The sequence below is a fragment of the Miscanthus floridulus genome, unplaced genomic scaffold (assembly GCF_019320115.1).
Source record: "Miscanthus floridulus cultivar M001 unplaced genomic scaffold, ASM1932011v1 fs_365_4, whole genome shotgun sequence".
Classification (NCBI taxonomy): Eukaryota; Viridiplantae; Streptophyta; class Magnoliopsida; order Poales; family Poaceae; genus Miscanthus; species Miscanthus floridulus.
The window spans coordinates 12,624-31,270 of NW_027096649.1; the positions used below are offsets into that span (position 1 = coordinate 12,624).

General features: G+C 46.0%; 2 long non-coding RNA genes and 1 pseudogene across 3 annotated transcripts; all 3 read left to right on the top strand.

The window, feature by feature from the left end:
* Window positions 1-5,007: 5,007 nt before the first annotated feature.
* Window positions 5,008-7,312, top strand: LOC136531515 (F-box/LRR-repeat protein 14-like; annotated as a pseudogene).
* A 1,316-nt stretch (window positions 7,313-8,628) lies between these two features.
* LOC136531511 (uncharacterized) lies at window positions 8,629-9,305 on the top strand. Its single transcript, XR_010778048.1, has 3 exons — window positions 8,629-8,759; window positions 8,849-9,061; window positions 9,183-9,305. It is a non-coding gene; the product is annotated as an uncharacterized lncRNA (long non-coding RNA).
* A 5,638-nt stretch (window positions 9,306-14,943) lies between these two features.
* On the top strand, window positions 14,944-16,822 carry LOC136531516 (uncharacterized). Of its 2 annotated transcripts, none has more exons than XR_010778050.1 (4): window positions 14,944-15,446; window positions 15,540-15,711; window positions 15,788-16,446; window positions 16,522-16,822. It is a non-coding gene; the product is annotated as an uncharacterized lncRNA (long non-coding RNA). The 2 variants fall into 2 exon arrangements; XR_010778049.1 differs by having other exon boundaries at window positions 15,788-16,441.
* Window positions 16,823-18,647: the final 1,825 nt, after the last annotated feature.

An 18,647-nucleotide genomic window follows, 5' to 3' on the forward strand; every position in this document is an offset into this window, starting at 1 on the left:
TCCCTCCATTGTTGACCTCAAGCCCCAAGCAAATCCATTTATTTCCACGTCAATCCTGAAGGGAAAAGGGTCCAAAACTCGATTAGAGAGCAGCTCCATTGATTCTCTAACTCTAAAGAGCACTTGGTTCACGTTTTGGCCGACAGTTGTGCTTGTTACTCTTGGAGCTTGGCTCCTAGCCGGCTAGAGCGTCGCCCGTGGAGCTTGCCAACTTGTGTGGCAGCCTCGAGAGGTTTGTAACTATCTCTTGAAGCTAGTAAACTCACCCATCTTCTCAAGAGTTAAGTCTCTTGACTTGAGAACGAGGAAGGGTTGAAAAGCCCTAAGCCTTAGTGGCTAACCTCAACAACGTGGAGGTAGGCAAGCCTTGGTGGCGAGCCGAACTACGGGATAAATCATTGTGTCACTTGTGCTCGATTTACATTACTTGCATTTCATATTGTTGGTTGAGGTGATTTCTAGAGTTTCTGTCGATCTACTTGTGTGTGGTGTTCCTACAACTTGTCGCGACTTAAGTGACCATTGGGGGCTGGAGGGTATTTATACCCTTCATCTTCCTCCCCAACGGCTCTCTACCTCTTCTTTCTCACTTCAGCACGTCCAAAACAGAGTATGAGCTCTCTCTCTCTCCCTCCATTGTTGACCTCAAGCCTTCAAGCAAATTCATTGATTTCTTCATCAATCCTTGAGGGAAAAGGATCCAAAACTCGATTAGAGAGCAGCTTCATTGATTCTCCAACTCTAAAGAGCACTTGGTTCATGTGTTTGGCCGGCGATTGTGCTTGTTACTCTTGGAGCTTAGCTCCTAGCTGGCTAGATCGTCGCTCGTGAAGCTTGCCAACTTGTGTGGCAGCCCCGAGAGGTTTGTAACCATCTCTTAAAGCTAGTAAACTCACCCCTCATCTTAAGAGTTAAGTATCTTGACTTAAGAACGATGAAGGGTTGGAAAGCCCTAACCCTTAGTGGCTAACCTCAACAACGTGGAGGTAGGCAAGTCTTGGTGGCAAGCTGAACCACGGGATAAATCATTGTGTCACTTGTGCTTGATTTATATTACTTGCATTTCATATTGTTGGTTGAGGTGATTTCTAGGGTTTCTAGTCGATCTACTTGTGTGTGGTGTTCCTACAACTTCTAGCTCTTGATCTGTGACTTTCATACCTGCAGACCTGCAGTAGGCTGAGAAATTTCTCCGATCTAAGTTTTCGTTCACTGATTTTAAACTGTGACTCAAAGTTATCTGTAAGTGCGGCAGTGCCGCAGGGTGAATTTGATAAAAATTTGAATGTTTATTTTGACAGGCCTATTCACCCCCTCTAGGCCAACCAGAGATCCTACAACCTGTCCACGTTTAATGCCGGCATGAGATATTGAGATAGCTACTGGAATTTCATTACTAGTATAGATCCGTAGGGGACTCTTGCTTTTCCATATAATAAGGCCTTGTTTAGTTCCTCCTCCTAAAATTTACTTTCTATCACATCGGATGTTTCGACACATGTATGGTGTATTAAATATAGACAAAAAAATAACTAATTGCACAGATTGTGACTAATTTGAGAGACGAATTTTTTAAACCTAATTAGTCCATGATTTGACAATGTGTGCTACAGTAACGTGTGCTAATGAAGGATTAATTAGGCTTAATAAATTTGTCTCACGAATTACTGAGGACTTCTGTAATTTGTTTTATTATTACTATCTGAACACTCTCATGTGACATCCCGATGTGACACCCGATGTGACATTCTTAAACTTTACTCTCTGGATTTAAACACCACCTAAATCGTGTGCTTTCCTAGGGGAACTTTAGAAAGTGGTCTCCATATATGTGGACGCGACTTGTCCTAGTGCCACGTATATCCCTGTATATACAAGTAAATAAAATCTTCCAACCGTAGGGGAATACACCCAGCAACATATTAAAAAAATTACCCGCTGCCAAAATGTTATTCGCTACCCGGTTTCAAATTTTCTTATTCTATACCTAATAATAAAGAGACAAAATTTCCGCCGTACTTTTTTCTGTCTCCTCTAAATTTATTTTTCAGTTCGGGTTCGAATTCCTTTTCCGGTTCGGCAAAATTTCTGCCGTACTGTTTTTTCTGCCTCCTTTAAATTCCTTTTTCAGTCCGGGTCGAATTCCTTTTCCAGTTGAATTTCTTTTTTAGTCCGGGTTCGAATTCATTTTCCAGTTCAGTTTCCGTCCGTATTTTTATGGCTGCTCGCATGTGTTCCATCTTCCAGCATATCCGCTCCTTGGAACTTGGTAGTCCCGGCGACAAAAACAACTAGGCTGTGAAAAATACGCCTAAAACTTCATGCCACAAGTCCTAAAACCAGGTTTCCAATAACAGAACCCAGCATCGAGGCACCATATGCTTTATACGATATACAGCCTGTTCGGCAGGCCGTAAACGATCATGGATTATTTACTGCTGGTTGGTTTGGTGTGAGAGAAAAATATTGTTCCAACTTATAATCCACGATCGTATACGAGCAAGCGAACAGACTGATAAAACAAAATTTTTTATATTTGATTCTCCTTTGAGCTGCATTGATTCGAGAAATTCAGGTTGATACATAAATCTGCACTAGCAAAAATGCTCGTGTGTTGCAACGGGAGAACAATTTATTATGTCATCAGCGTCACGAGTGTTGCTGTATAGTGAAGCCGTGTGTGGCACAGTGGCCACAATATAGCACGCACGCGTAGTGTCGTCGGGCACGGCCAAGCAATGTAGGACGTCGGTGTGCCAACCATTAAGACATGAGCTAGCACTGCACAACTACGCGATAGGGCGGCACAACGCTCGTGTGGCATGACTCTGGTGGTGGCGGAGCAGATCAGGCTCCTTGCAGCGGCATAGGCGTGGCCCGACGATCGCGATTGAGAGAGCGTGCAACCCTTACGGTGCCCTCAACGATCAAGAAGAGTGACGTGCATGGGAGATCTAGTTGTGCCATTAGTACCCGCGACGACGCAACAGTTGGTGTTGATCGTAAGGAGTAGATGTATCACGTGAGGGTCAATCGATTGCTCCACTGTCGGTCTTCCGAACCGCAGGTCCTCATAATTTTAGTATGCTTGATGTGTCTTTTGCCTTGCCTCATCGTTATTGATCTCCTACGCTTTCTCAAGGGCTCCGATTCTTATAGGGCCATAGGTCTATGACAATCCATAGCGCACGTGCGAATTAGACTCTAGAGGTGTAACGGGTTTAGACCTAGGAGAGGGAGCAAAACAAAGCTACCTCATCCGGCACGAAGACAAAATAGGTGACAAACACATTGATTAGGAAGCGGACAGACAAATGTAACTCGAGCAAAGGATATAACGGATGCAACAAATTGGTGGTGAAAAATATTTATTGAAAAAATAGAAGATACTTGTTATTAAAAAAGAAATACGACTAAGTGGTTTAGTATTGGAGATAGAAGCATAAGTAAGAAGTAAAAGTGAGAGGTACACTTGGGGGAAAAACAAAACTATACAAAGAAAACTTGGAGTAGACGGAAACTTTGGGAGAAAAGAAGGGGAAAAACACAGAAAGAAAATAACTGAAGGATCCTAAAAAGAAAAAAAAAATATATGCAAAAACAGGGAAAAATATATGGACGAAAATAAAAAATAGAACCAAGTGAAAAAGGGAATCAGAAAGGAAAAAACAAAAAAAAGAGATTCAATGTAAAGGTTTGAAGGTCGCAGAGGGTAAATAGAAAACGATTCGTTTTACATCATGTAAGTTCACATGGCCTAGTGGTTAGCAACTGTCATTTTCATGGTGGAAACCACGGTTCGAATCCTCGCGTTGCCCGAACTTTTGGCAGGGCCGGACAGCAGTCTAGTAGCTTGAGCGAATCACGAGTGGACCGAACAGTTAGGCCAGATTAGAATGGGCTGCACGAAAAAAACGCACCAGAAATTCGAGAACATAAATACTTGATTTCCTTTTTTTTTTGTCTCACCTTTGTCGTGGAACAGTCCAAGATGAAATGTTATAAATGATTAGGTCAAAGTAATTTTGAAGTGCTTGATGATCATCTTGATTGCGCACTACAATAACTAAATTGCATTATAGTTCAATAAAGAATCTTGACATGAAGATACTTTTAGGCTTGGTTGGTGCCGTAGTTTGGTTGCCACGGATATATCCTGTTTGAAACTGCTTAAAAGTAGATTCTCAGTTGCAGAATGCGACAATCATGGAAACACGTCGTGGTTGTGGTAATTTTCTCCTCGCATCAGGCCACGGGCCATGGGATTCGAACTAGAGTCCTGTTTTTTTGGTACCGCGACTCACGCCACAGACGCACTGCACGGTGGGCATGCACAAGCTGAGCCAAACATGATCAAAGTGCGGCGAGCAAAATAAAAGCTACACTTGCGGCAAACTTTGGCAAGAAAAGGAGACTATAACATGTGGAAACAGTGCTAAGAAAGTGTGGCACATCATAATTATGACAGTGAACCACACAATTACATTAAAAACTATGGCGTGATTAACTTATGACTTGGCAAGTTGTGGTTATAAATCAAACAAACCATAAGCCCCGCATTCGTTCTTGAACTCTCAAGAAAAAAAGACTCCCGTTGCAACACACGAACATGTTTGCTAGTATTTTCAAAAAAGACAAATACAACAACATCTATGCCAAAAATGTCCAGAGTGCCAGCTTGCTTTCACAGAACAGGAGCAAACACGTTCTTCATATATGAAAATGCACAGGTAAAATCACAAAGTTTTTTAAAAAAAATAAAGGCATGAACACCACCAAAGCCCCAAACAAAACAAGCGTTATGAATTTATGATTCTCGGAAAAGGTAAAAAAAAACTGAGAAATTAGAAAATCTAACGTAGTATAACTGTCTAAGTTCCAGCCCAGTAAAGCCTTTTCCTAGCCTAGCCCAACTAGTGACTGCACAGCCCATCCGCATCGCGCCACGGCGGTGAACTACAGGGGAAGAAGAAAAAAGAAGGCAACCTCAGATCACTCCGCGGGCGTCCCATGGAGGGAGGACGACGCCGCGGAGATCGATCCCGCCGAGTGCCAGAGGTACTTCGTCTCACGAATTAGAAACCCCTAGTGCTGATCGTTCGTATGAATTCTGGGCACTGTTTACTTGGGCACTGCTTTGATAGGAACCCTCGATTATTCTGCTATGTCTGATTTGGTAGGTGTGGTGTCTGAACCGACCTCCAAGCACAATGGCGTGCTGGAGCAAAACGATTTTCGATTTTTTTAATGCAACTTGCCGTTACCTGATGAGTGCTTCCTAGTACATTTCACTCTATCAATGCAGGTGCTCAGGACATGTAACGGTCACGGTCAATTTGGATTGGTTATGTCGTGGACTTCTACTCTCTCCAATTCCTCAGTTTGTTGGCTCTGTTTTTTAGATTAAGTGTAGGCTCTGTTAATGTTGTTGTTTCAGCAGTTTCATAAACAATTGGGTGCTAGTTTAGTCTGCTGTTAAGCCCTTTTTTTGCTCGGTGATCTAGATACATATACATTGCTGGCTTAATGTTATTTCTCAAGCTGAACAGTCACTAAAAAAATGTTCATCATAACATGCTTATCCTTGAGCTTGGCCACTGTAGTCTGATTATCTGCATACGCTTAATTCTGATTTTCTTATTTCAGAACTCTCTGAGTACCTTCTCAATGGAGGATCTCCCGGAGCCACTACTGGCAGAAATCATTAAGAGGGTTATCAGGACAACGGATCTTAATTCACTTTCACTCGTGTCGAAGTGCGTCTACGCTGTGGATGCAGAGGAAAGGGGCACAATCCGTGTTGGCTGCGGCCTTCACCCTTCGACAGAATCCTTCTCATCATTGTGCTCCCGGTTCCCCAACTTGTGGAAAGTAGAGATCAATTACTCTGGTTGGACCTCCGTCCAAGCCCAAGGGAAGCAGTTGGACAACCAAGGCCTCTCTGTGCTTTCATCTCACTGTTCCTCACTGACGGATCTCAGCTTAAGCTTCTGCTCAGACATCGATGACAATGGCCTTGGTTGTTTGAAACTTTGCACGAAACTGAAGGCCCTCAGGCTGAGCTTCACTCCAGCGATAACCTCAAATGGCCTTCTCTTAATAGCGGTTGGGTGCAAGAGTCTATCTACTTTCCATCTTGTTGATTGCATTAAAGTAGACAGCGTCGAGTGGCTGGAGTACCTTGGCAGGGCTGGATCAGTGGTGGAACTTGTGGTGAAGGATTGCAAGGGAATCAGCCAGTTTGACCTCCTAAAGTTTGGTTCAGATCAATGGCAATTATTGGTTATCAGGGGATCCTGCGTTTGATGATCACTACCCATACAAATATGATATCCGCTGTGAGAATTTGAAGGATTTGAGGTTGGCACATATTATAACTATGCACACCGACGATAAGGGTCTCCCAGCACCGACTGCGCAAGAGATTGGACTCCGTTTTCTTTTGAGAAAGTGCAAAGCATTAGAGAAACTTTGTCTCGACTATGTTGTTGGTCTAGATGAGGACGAGATGATTGCGCTGTTCCAGAACTGCAGCAACCTTAGAAGCCTTTCACTTCGCCTCAAGCCTCTGCGCCAACTGGACTGGGATTTCAGGACACCACTGACTGATGAGAGCCTTAAGGCCCTTGGTCTCAGCTGCCCAATGCTTGAGGTTTGTTGAGCTGACCTTTACGTTTTGTTCGAGTATGTATCCAACAGAAATAGGCTTCACACAGAAAGGTATTGTTGCACTCATTCAGACTTGTCCAATTCGTGCTTTCATGCTGAATGGAGCGAACATGTTTTATGACTCGGGGTTGGAGGGTATTTCGTCGGCGCCATTCCTGGAGCGACTTGAGCTTTTGGATTGCCAGAGGATAACAGATGCTGGGATGAGTTTCATCTCGCGTGACCCGCGCTTGAGTAGTCTCACTCTCCGGAAATGCAAAAATGTGACTGATAATGGAATAGCCGAGCTGGCACATTCAGCGAAACTGGAGTCTCTGACCGTTGTAGGTTGCCATCAGATCTCCCGGGAAGGTGTTCAGGGGGCTGCCAGATTAGTTCGCTACTCAGCTGATTCTGAAAGACATGATTGTCTCAAAGGAATGAAACTCACAGGCAAACCAACCGCACCGCCTGTTCTGGAAACCTTTGCAGCTTAGCCTGTTTGGAAACGTTTGCTGCTTAAACAAGTTGCAGAAAAGACATGATATCGGAATGGAATTGAATTATTATTACCTATATGTTTCTTTCCATTTCTTATATAATATAATATAATAGCTTTAGGTTCGGAACTGTACTATTATACCAAAGTAATATTGCAGTTGGTATGTTGCTGTGGATAGAATGGGTATTACCCCTCATGCTATGTTTTTCCTCCTTTTGTGGAGAGGAGTCTCAAGATTTTTGACTGACTTCTTATACATGGGGTGGCTTCTAAATGCCAGACTTGCATTCAGTTATGCTTCCCTGGCCACTCTGGCAGCATCACGTCTTTTTCTTTCTTTTTTGTGACTGCTGGCAGCATCACGTCTGGAGCACACATTATTGCTGCCCCTGTTGGGTCGTGTTTGTTGTGGGCATAAGTTCATTTGCGTTTCAGATGGTGTGTGAACGAGTCAAGTGCGCACCAACCCTCTAGCTTATTCCTTCCAAAAAGAAAAACTAATATCTACTACTTTATATCTGCCAGAGTTCATTTCTTTTTTATATGTATATTACATATATATAGAAAATAGGGCTTGATTTCATGGTGCGCTGCTCTGAAAAACAAACTGAAGGTGGCGCTTTTCCACGATGGCTTCTAGTCCCTGTCTGGGAGACCTTCGGCGTGTTCGGCTCGGCTTGTTTTAGCTTATTCTCTCTCACAGAATATTATTGAATTAGCCAAAACCAGCCGGAACAAACTAGTATACAGTAAAAAAATGTACCAGCCGAACGAAGCCCTTATCCTCTAAAATCAAGTTTGGCTTCTATAGAATCTTTTGCAGTGTAGTATGAAGCCTTCTTTCTCTCCTCAAAATAAGGCTTCAGTGTGCTCAACTGCTCTGGCTCCAGCTCTAGATGCACTACTGAACACTGTAGCACAAAATGAACAACGTGGAGCTGATGTTGGGAGGGCTTCCCCTGCTCTGGCATAGGGGAGTGCTAGGGTCAAAATTAGAGACGGCTTTTTAGGTATGATACTCCCTCCGTCCGTGAATACAAGGCGTGATTCTATTTTCACAAAGACCAATAAACGAGTTTAATGCTGTGGCTTCCAAGAAGAGCGCTTCGGCTCCGCGTCTAATTTAAGTAGTTATCGCGCATGCGTGCATGCATCATCCGCGAGCCATTCACTCTTCCGCGCGCCAAAGCAACGGCTCGGACTATTCCCTTGCCCCGCCCTGCATGCATGCAGATGGATTTTTTTTCCGTTGGGGCGCCAAAGGAACTGCATGCACGGCGCGCGCTAATTTCTCTCGCATGACCGAAATTTTCTTCCTTGGTGCGTGCCCATTTTGTCCCTTGGCGCCTACAAAATTTTCATTGGCGCTAATGGAAATTGATTTGCATGTGGCGCTACGGCCTATGCCTCCGGTATGTTCCTCCTATAAATACAGGGAATGCTTATTCACAGTGGACACCATATCTTACTCCTCTAATCTTCCCTCTACTCATAATGCCCGGTCTAGATCTGAATTGAATCAGCCTATTGATTGGAATGAAATTGAGGAATTTGAAGGAGGCATACTTGATTTGAACTATGATTTCGTTTGGGGACCCTGGCAACGAAGGTACTCATTCCTGGTGTCTGTTTCTATATTTCGATTGTGTTCCCATGTGTGCCTTTCCAAGTGTAATAGTTCAGCGGCATCCATCGCAGGTGATGACGATGACGACGAGAGCGACAACGACGCAGCTGATGGCACGGATGAAGCTGGAGCCGAAGGAGACGCCGTGGCTCAACCTGAAGCTGGAGAAGCGGACAACGGTGTACACGCCATGGACCAAACTGAAGAAACGGACAACGGTGCACATGCCATGGACCAAAATGACGCCACTGCCGATGAAGCTGATTTTGTGGCATTCGATTCAGGTTGGTACCCGATGGACGTTCTGATGCAGGCATCATTGTTTTTTTCTCATTTGTTTTTGTTGCTGCATGTCCCATGCACGTACGGCTATTTGAATACGAGCATTTTTTTTTGTGTGTGTAGGCACTCCTAACAATATCAAGAGGAGGAGGCATTACCCTCCTGACATAAAAAGGATCATCTATGCCATGTGCTTAGAAAGATCAGCTCCAGGCATGATGAAGGAGGGAGTAACGAAGTCCGTTGCTGCTGATACGGGGGTTCCGTGGAGAGTTATCTAGCGCATATTGCAGTTGACGATCCAGATTTTTGGCGTGCTGCACAAGCAGATGGGTGGGATATACGGCTAATGTGTCAGCCACCCAACTCTCCATATCTTAATATTTTGGATCTGGGTTTTTTTGCAGCTCAGGCATTGTTTGAAAAGTCATCTCCATCGAACATCCAAGAAATTGAGTAGAATGTGATCAAAGCGTATTTAGAATATCCGGTGGACAGGTCAAACCGTGTGTTCCTAACACTGCAGGGGTGCATGATAGTGATTATGCGTGCAAAAGGAGGGCAACATTATGATATCCCTCGTATGAAGAAGGGAACGCTAGAGAGAATTCATCAACTTCCAATAAGGCAACAAGTAGATAAGGAAATTTATCAAGATGCAGTGAATTTCATCGCTGCATAGCTTAGTGTTTCACAAAAATGTACTCCTCCTGCATGTAACCGATTAGATAAAAAACAAGAGTACACCATTGCTCGTTTCGCATCACTTGTGTAGTTCTGGAAAATTAGGGAAGATGATTTTAAACATCATTGGACGGACAATCGCAAGGGCTTTCTCATCCTTTTCTGCTTCAGCAGCAACATGTGCAGCAATTCTAGCTTCTTCCTCGATGTCCTCGAATGAATCTGGAACACAGGTGTCGCTGGCCAGTGAGTCTGGAACGTACCGAATGCTGTCGGAGTCGGTGCCGTGATCGTCACCGGCCGCTTCACTTTCGTCCATGATCGTGAGCGGATGAGCTCCACCAGTGTTGGACAGAGCTCCCGCACGGCGGAGCTCCACATGTTGACGGAGACGGAGCGCTCGCGCGCGGCCAAGCTCGACCTGCGCTTGCCGTCGCATGCGGATGGCGCAGACACGGAGCACTCGAGCATGGCCGAGCTCCTTCTGTGCCTTCCGAGCGACGCATGCGTCGAGCACTGGCGAGCTGCTGTCTTGCTTGCGCCCCAGCCACCTCTGCCATCTTCGCCGCTGCACAAAAATGTTGTGAGCTAAGGCGCAAGCACGCAAGTCAGATTCTGCACTAGTCTCACAGAAGAAGATGCTACTTACTCATGCAGTGAGAAGATGGCCACTAGAGAAAAGAGGATGCATCCTAAGAACTTATAGGAGAGAATTCCTTATTTGACACCAGACAAATGACCCGTTCCTTTCTTGGTTCTAAAAAAATTTCCGTTTCTTATTTGACACCGAGTTCAACTTTCGTTCCTTATACGACACTCCGTTAGGTTTGCCATCTGTGAACCGTTAACTGCCATGTGAAAAGACGATTTTGCCCCTGTGGGCCCCACCACCTTCGCCCTCCTCTCCTCCCCTTCTCCACGGCCTGGCTCGGCAAAGCGCTCACGTGTCCGCGCACATGCGGCTCACACCACCACCATGGCCTCCTGAAGGGTCGAGATGGTGGACTAGAGGGGGGGTGAATAGTCTTTTCTAAAATTAATCGCGTCGGCTAACCGATACAAATGCGGAATTAAAACTATCGGTCTAGCCAAGACTATACCCCATTATATATGTTCACTAGCACCTTGCAAAGATAACAATTATGCAACAAATGTGACGGGCTAGCTAGAGCTCTCCTAAACAATTCTAGGAGCAAGGTTACACAAACCTATGCCACTAGTACTTTGAGCAACAAGGGAGCTCCTACACATGCTAGTAAGCAAAAGCACAAAGCTAACTAAGCTCACTAGCAATGCTCAATAACAAGGCAATCAATGCCTAATTAGAGAGCGCAAATACTTAGCTACACAAACTAAGCAATGTGACTAACAAGGTTACTAAAACCAAATTAGCCACGCAATGGAGCTACTTCTATGCTACACAAGCAAGAAGGTAATTAGCAAGCTACACAAGCTATCTAATTACAAGAGCAACTACACAAGCTTAATATGTATAAGAGTAATTGCAAGCTTGTGTAACGGGGATGCAAATCAACGGGAAGAATAAGGTTGACACGATGATTTTTCTCCCGAGGTTCACGTGTTTGCCAACACGCTAGTCCCCGTTGTGTCGACCGCTCACTTGGTGGTTCGGCGGCTAATTAGCATCACCCGCTAAGCCCGCACGTCGGGCGCCGCAAGAACCTACCCCTTGAGTGAGGGTAGCTCAATGACACGCTTTACTAGAGTTGCTCTTCGCGGCTCCCGCGGGGCGAGCACAATGCCCCTCACAAGCACTTCTCCGGAGCGCCGCACAAGCTTCTTGCGCGCTTCGACGGAGACCACCACCAAGCCGTCTAGGAGGTGACAACCTCCAAGAGTAACAAGCACCACCGGCTTGCAACTCGATCACCTAGTGCCACTCGATGCAACCTCACGATGCAATCGCACTAGAATCGCTCACTCACACAATCGGATGATCGCTATCAAGTATGTGTGAGATGGAGGGCTCCTAAGCACTCTCAAGCATGGACACAAAGTCCCCCAAGGTGCTCCACACCAGCCATGACCGAAGGCCACTTCTATTTATAGCCCCAAGGGCTAAACTAGCTGTTACCCCTTCACTGGGCAACGGTCGGGCCGACCGGACGCTGGACCTCAGCGTCCGGTCGCCCACAGACGGCCACGTGTCCCGGTTCCAACGGTCACTTGACTTGACCGGACGCAGCAGCTTTCAACTGACCGGACGCTGAACCCCCAGCGTCCGGTCGTTTCCAGTAAGGTACCGACCTCGACCGGATGCGTTTGGTCACACTTGATCGGACGCAGCCAGTGTCCGGTCACACTCCAGCTTCTACATCATCGTACGTCAGTGCGACCGGACGCAGGCAGACAGCGTCCGGTGCATTCAGATCCAGCGTCCGGTCAGTTGACCGACGCCAGCATCTTCGTGACCAACTCGTTTTCACTTCTAACTTCTTCACCCTTGCTCCAATGAGCTAACCACCAAGAATTTGCATCCGGCGCAATAGAAAATAGGCATTCCATTTTCCCGAAAGCGCCGAATCCCGCCGAGCAAGCTCGGCAGGAGGGAGAGAGGGACCCAAAACCCATCTCACCCCTACAACCACCATCTCCTTTGTAAATGTGCCAACACCACCAAGTGTACACCACCATGTGTATGCGTGTTAGCATTTTCACAATCATTTCCCAAAGGATGTTAGCCACTCAACTTGCCACGCCACTCGATCCTAGCGACAATGCAAAGTTAGATCACTCGAGTGGCACTAGATGACCGATATGCAAACAAGTTTGCCCCTCTTGATAGTACGGTCATCTATCCTAAACCCGGTCATAAACTTCTCTACACACCTATGACCGGTGAAATGAAATGCCCTAGGTTATACCTTTGCCTTGCGCATTCCATTCCATCTCCTTCAATGTCGATGCAACACATGCACCAACACGATCAACAATGATATGATCCACTTCATATCATCACATGATCATATTGGTTCATCGATCTTGACTCTACTTGCTCTTCACCGTTGCCATAGTCCATCGGCGCCAAGTCTTGCTCAAGCTTCACCGCCACGCGGTCCATCACTCCAAAGCCTTCGACTTGCCCTTCACGCTTGCAACCGGTCCATCAAGCCAAGTCTTGTCTTGATCTTCTCCACCTTGATCACATGACTCAATGTCATGTCTCATGTGCATTTAAGCTCCTTCATCATCACATGTGTGAGCTTTGCAACATCTCCAAGCCATTTTCACCTCCATGGCATATGTTGCTCATACACATGTACTTGTGGACTAATCACCTGTGTATCTCACATAAACACAATTAGTCCACCTAGGTTGTCACTCAATTACCAAAACCAAACAAGGACCTTTCACCTCCGAAGAAGTTGCTGGCGCACCCGCTTCCGTGTGAGATCCGACGTCCTCCGGCTCGGCTCCTCCCTGCGAGATCCGGCGTCCTCCGGTGCGGAGCTCACCTGTGCAGCATTGATCGCCTCGTCGTCTGGCCGCCATGAGCCTTGCTGCCGCCACCGAACATGACTCGTCCGTAGTCATCACTAGCGGATCGATCGCCTCGATCGACATCTAGAGCCCCGCTCTGTAGCCGGCCAGCGCTCGCAGTCACGGCACGCGTGATGCCTCCTCTGGCGCCGCCGCACGGCGAGAATAAGAGCAGCAGCTCCGCGCGGCAAGCATCAGCGGTAGGCGATGACAGTGGCTGCGGCTCAGCAGCGGTCGGCGTCGTTCCATGGGCGTGGGACCGAGCAGCGGCACCACCAGCCGCAGAAGCAGAGGCCCAAGAGGTTTCCTAACCTGCTCGCCGGCGTCAGCGCAGCAAGCTTCCGTGGTGACACGGGGAGGAGTCCAAGGAGGACGCTGAGCAAGGTTATGGTGAGCGTGGCGGTGCAGCAGAGCATGTGGCCGCTGCACGTCATGGTGTCCGCCGAGTGGACCGTGGCCGACCTGGTGGCCGCCGTCGCACCAGCAGAGAGCGTGCGTGCCGTCACTGCCACCGCACAGAGATGGCTGCGCGCGCGTGACTGCTGCCACCGCCGTGCCGAGTCGCACCACACCGGCCTCGCGCGTGCGTGGTGCCTCCGCCGCCGCGCCAAGATCGCCACTGCACCTGGGCGCTGGACTGGCACGTGCCCATCACCTACTCGATGAAATGCCATTGAGAAGTGTTGTGGTACATTGAGAAGTGCACCTGGGAGCTGGGCCGTGGAGAAAGGGAGGAGAGGAGGGAGAAGGGTGGTGGGGCCCACAGGGGCAAAATCGTCTTTTCACATGTCAGTTAACGGTTCACGGATGGCAAACCCAACGGAGTGTCGTATAAGGAACGAAAGTTGAACTCGGTGTCAAATAGGGAACGAAAATTTTTTGAGGGCCAAAAAAAGAACGGATCATTTGTCTAGTGTCAAATAAGAAATTCTCTCGACTTACAGTGCTTGCCTTCGTATAGTAGGAGTACTAGCCTCGCTCGAGAGAACATGCATGCGCTGTGAGTAACGGCCAACTGCATGCAGCGTGGGAGCCGAGGAGATGTTGCATGCGCACGTGAACTACCGCCGAGCCGCCGCCGCCCTGTATTCCCCGGAATATATATATATATATATATATATATATATATATAAAGTAGTTACGCCCTGTATTCACGGACGGAGGGAGTACGAAGCTAATAGAGACAGGGTGGGCAAAATTTCACCGAAACCGACTAGGCGAACTAAACGATTTAACCGAAAAAAATGTTAATCAAATTTTTTGTGATCTATTGACGAAGACTTTGGCTATATCGATAACTATGTTTTATTTGGATTTAAACCGGCATTAACCGAATGTCTTTTTGACTATTGTATTAATCACTAAAATTGTTCTATTTTGCAAAATTTAAATGTATTTTGATGAGAATATATTTGTTAGAAGCATTCTTTTGTTGCTTTTCCTTTTGTTTCATTACATGATGCATATTTTGTTGGGTGCTTTTCATAATTATGTTGTTGCATTATCCCCTGTAGAAAGTATAATGGGTTTTGCGGTTGACCGAAACCGATTTTATCGGTTATTAGTTATTTTTTTGAAAACAGTCATTGAATCATTTAACAAATTCTCAATACCGGATTTAACCCAAGTACCCAACCGGGTTTCATTTAAAGAGAATAGAGCGTGTGGCCAAGACGGGCGCACACAGTGTCCACGGTAGCAAAATTATTTTCACTCCTCGGATTCCTGATGAACGGTGCTCCTGTCTCCTCCCGAGCCACTCCGCAGCCAAATATATACTGGGTCCAAACCCTACCTCTCTCTCGCGTCCGCATCCGTGCCTCCTCCCTCTCCCTCCTTTCTCGCGGTGGCGACGCGGCTTCCAGGCGAGGCCGGGCACCTCGCCCCGGCGAGGCCGGCTCTCTCTCGCGTCCGCATCCGCGCCTCCTCCCTCTCCCTCCTTTCCCGCGGTGGCGGCGCGGCTTCCAGGCGAGGCCGGGCACGGCGCCCCGGCGAGGCCGCCCCCAGGCGCGGCCGCAACCCGGCGCGGCGGCGCCCCGCGTGGCGGCGGCCACAGCCGCGAGCACGCCCCGGCGGCGGACGCAGGCCTGGGCGAGCATGCCCGGCTCCTCCCGATGCCTCCTCCCTCGGAGCTCCGGGCGCTGGTGTGAGGCGAGGGCGCTCCCCGGCGCGGCATGGTGGCGCGGCAGCCCCCCAGCGCAGGTTTCTTCTTCCTTTGGTGATTTTGGGCCGGATATTCATGGATCTGGTGCTTTTGCTTTGAGATTTCTTGATTCCGAATCTGGCTGTGTACAGCACGGCAGCCCCGGCGAGGAAGGCCCTCGGCGCGGCGGCCTCTGGTGCGGCGGCCCCGGTGCGCGTGGCCCCTGGTGCGGCCGCGGAAGACCCAACAACCATCCGTCACGGTCCGCTGGGGATTCTGTCCTTAACACATAGCAAGGACCCAAGCTTTACAAGCGCACAACCTGTACGTATTTGATTCTTGTTAATTTTTTTGTGAATCTCGGAGCCGAGTCTAATTATTGCTTTGTGTTCTGTACTAGGCCTGCAATGTGACGGTTTCCTTCAGGGGTTTAGGGTTTCCCAGTAATTGCATTTTGATGTTGCTTTTGCTGTTAATTTTGTCAAGGTGTCCATATAGAATTGTAGAGTAATTAAAAAGGTGCTGCCAGGTATGCATCCTCTGTATATGATCTTTCAACTTTTGCTCTGATCCATTATTTATTTTGCTTCTAGGTTTCTAGCTCAAAGTTAACATTTCCTGAATTATGAAGCATTTGAAATGCCATCAGAGAGTTAATGTTCTGAAAAGGCAGCTTTTAATCATGCTAATAAAGTGTTCTGAAGAAACTGTGAATAGTTGGATAAAAATGCTAAATTTATTATGTTGTTAAATTCATGCTAGCTGTGTCATGTTACACCCCTAGACTACCATTTTACAAATGAAAATATTTCAATATTCCATTATACAAATATGATGTACTGAACTTGCATATTATTACAGGATGCTTGGCCTGTAATGGTTTTTGGACAATAATCATGTCTCTATAAATGAATAGATAAGATGTTGATCTCACCTATGTTGCTTGTACCAAAAGTTGGTTTGAGTGCACTGTGATATTAATCCAATCCAAGCAAGTTTGGTGATTCTGATCTTTGATTCAGGTGTGTCGCTAGGCAGGTTGGCGAGCGGCTAGGTGAGGTTGTGTCATAGTCTGTAGGTCAGGGCAGTGGCCGGACATTGGTTGTCCAATTAAAGTTTACATGGATGTTGCAGGCTGAGGCACAGAGAACCCTGACTTGAAGCTTCATCAAATCCATACAGAAGCAATCAAGTTTAGTTCTCTACCTCTATTTATCTCAATCTAACCAAACACAATATCACAGGTGATTCATTTAGGAAAGAAAAATACTTTTGAAGTCATCTATATTTTGCTATGGAAATAAGATCACCTGGGATGCTTTTGGACATGTAGTATTACATCCGTCTAGCATGGTAGCATTGGTATTTCAAATCAGGAAAAAGTTACTCTTTACAACCTGCATTTATGTCTAGGCAAATGGCATGACAAGCCGCTGATTTTGCAACCTTCAGGGGCAGTAGTAGGCTGACTAGCTAGCAGCGAGGCGAGCGGCCCTGCCTGGAGCGTTCTGCAGAACAGCAATTGTACTTGTCTACTTGAGCATGGCTTGCTAGCAAGGTAATCATTACATGGAGCCACCTCAAAATCAGGGTATTTTGATTTACTATCTTTAATTTCTGAACTATATCTTTGTATTGGCCTTCTTTGATTCCTATTGTATGGCTGTCACAGTGATTATAACTTTTTTGTTTGGTATATGACTTCGCTTTTAGCTAATATATGAACTCTAGCACCGGGTAAATGTATAGCTTTTTCAAGAATTTTGATTGCTACAATGCTATGTTGTTGCACCAATTTTAATTTTAATTATGTGTAAAGTAGCAATTGTCTACAAACAGAGACTAAGCTGCTATGAAATAGTCGTGCTAAATGCTATTCATAACCATGAGAAAACATCTCCAACCCAAATATATGGATAATAGATGTCTTTATACTTGATGCAAAGATAGATATTTATATTTCTTTATTCCATTGCAAGAAGGCTTATAGTTTTGTAATTAGTGCAGGAGATAGTTATTAACTGCCATTTCGTGTAGGAAAGGTCTTCCTGAAGCAGTCCTGAAAGTGAGCTGCATGCAAGCTCTGGGCCAAGTATGTGTTCCTCTCTGTCTCTTTGCCAATATGATGCCAAGGCAGGAATGGATGGATTCTTTTTTTTGGGATGTAAAATCATATATAAGTTTGGTTTTGCCTTCCAGTATGAAACTGAATTTGACATTGGTATCTGTGATTTATGTTGCCTGGTATTTGGGAAGGCCTAGAATTGAAACACAAATGATGTCCTGGCAGTCCTTTTTTGTTGTCAACTACAGTCCAGTCGTCTGGTAATTATCACAAAAGAAGCAAATGGGTACTTGGGTAGCCGGTCTATAAAAGAACTTTCTGAATATATGATGAACTATGTAATTTTTGGCACTGGATAATCTGTATATGCACATAAAAGAGTGCACATCCTTATATTCATTTTAAAACAATGGCAGGATTGAACTTGATAGTGGCTACTTAATGAATCATGGTTCAGAGTCATCATCATTTGAACGGGAAAAATGGAGGCGTCTTTTAACAGATGCGTGTGACTGATTTTGCGCAGGTAGTAAAAGATGAAAATAGTTTGTCCCAAGTTGATTCTCTACTTGCAGGAGGCCTTTCTCTAGCTGATGTATCAGCAAAACCCTGTACCGTGTATGACTGGGAGTCACCAAAATTATCTAGAATTTTATCAATCAATATTTTCTTCAAAAAGATGTAGGAAAAATTGTGTACCATGTCATTTATCCCTTTCTTTCCTAAATCTATGCCTGTACCAAAGGCTCTAACAACATCAAATTATGTTAAAATGCTACTTCGGCTGTCAACCATTGCATTGCCTTCACAGGCAGCAAGTCATGTGGGCTGTTTTACTGCATGGGTATATATATTTTATAGCTTACTGTTAATAACTGTCAAGTAGGTACTCCCAGTTAGTTGACAGCCATGGAACACTTGGGTTGCAGAATGCTCATTGTGTGAGGCGTGCTCTACACTGCCTCTGCTCATGCATATGTCAACAGTAGAAGAATTATATTGTCCCTTACATAGAGTGGTTCAGCAACCTCTATATTACTTATATGTCATTGTTGATGTACTATTTACATGTCATAGTTTGGAGGTCAGGAACAATGCAGGCAACAGAAAACATGTTGCAGGCACAGCTTCTGGCACGTTTCCACTGGATATTACAAAACTATTTTCATTAAGGTTGATCAGGAGAAGCTCATGG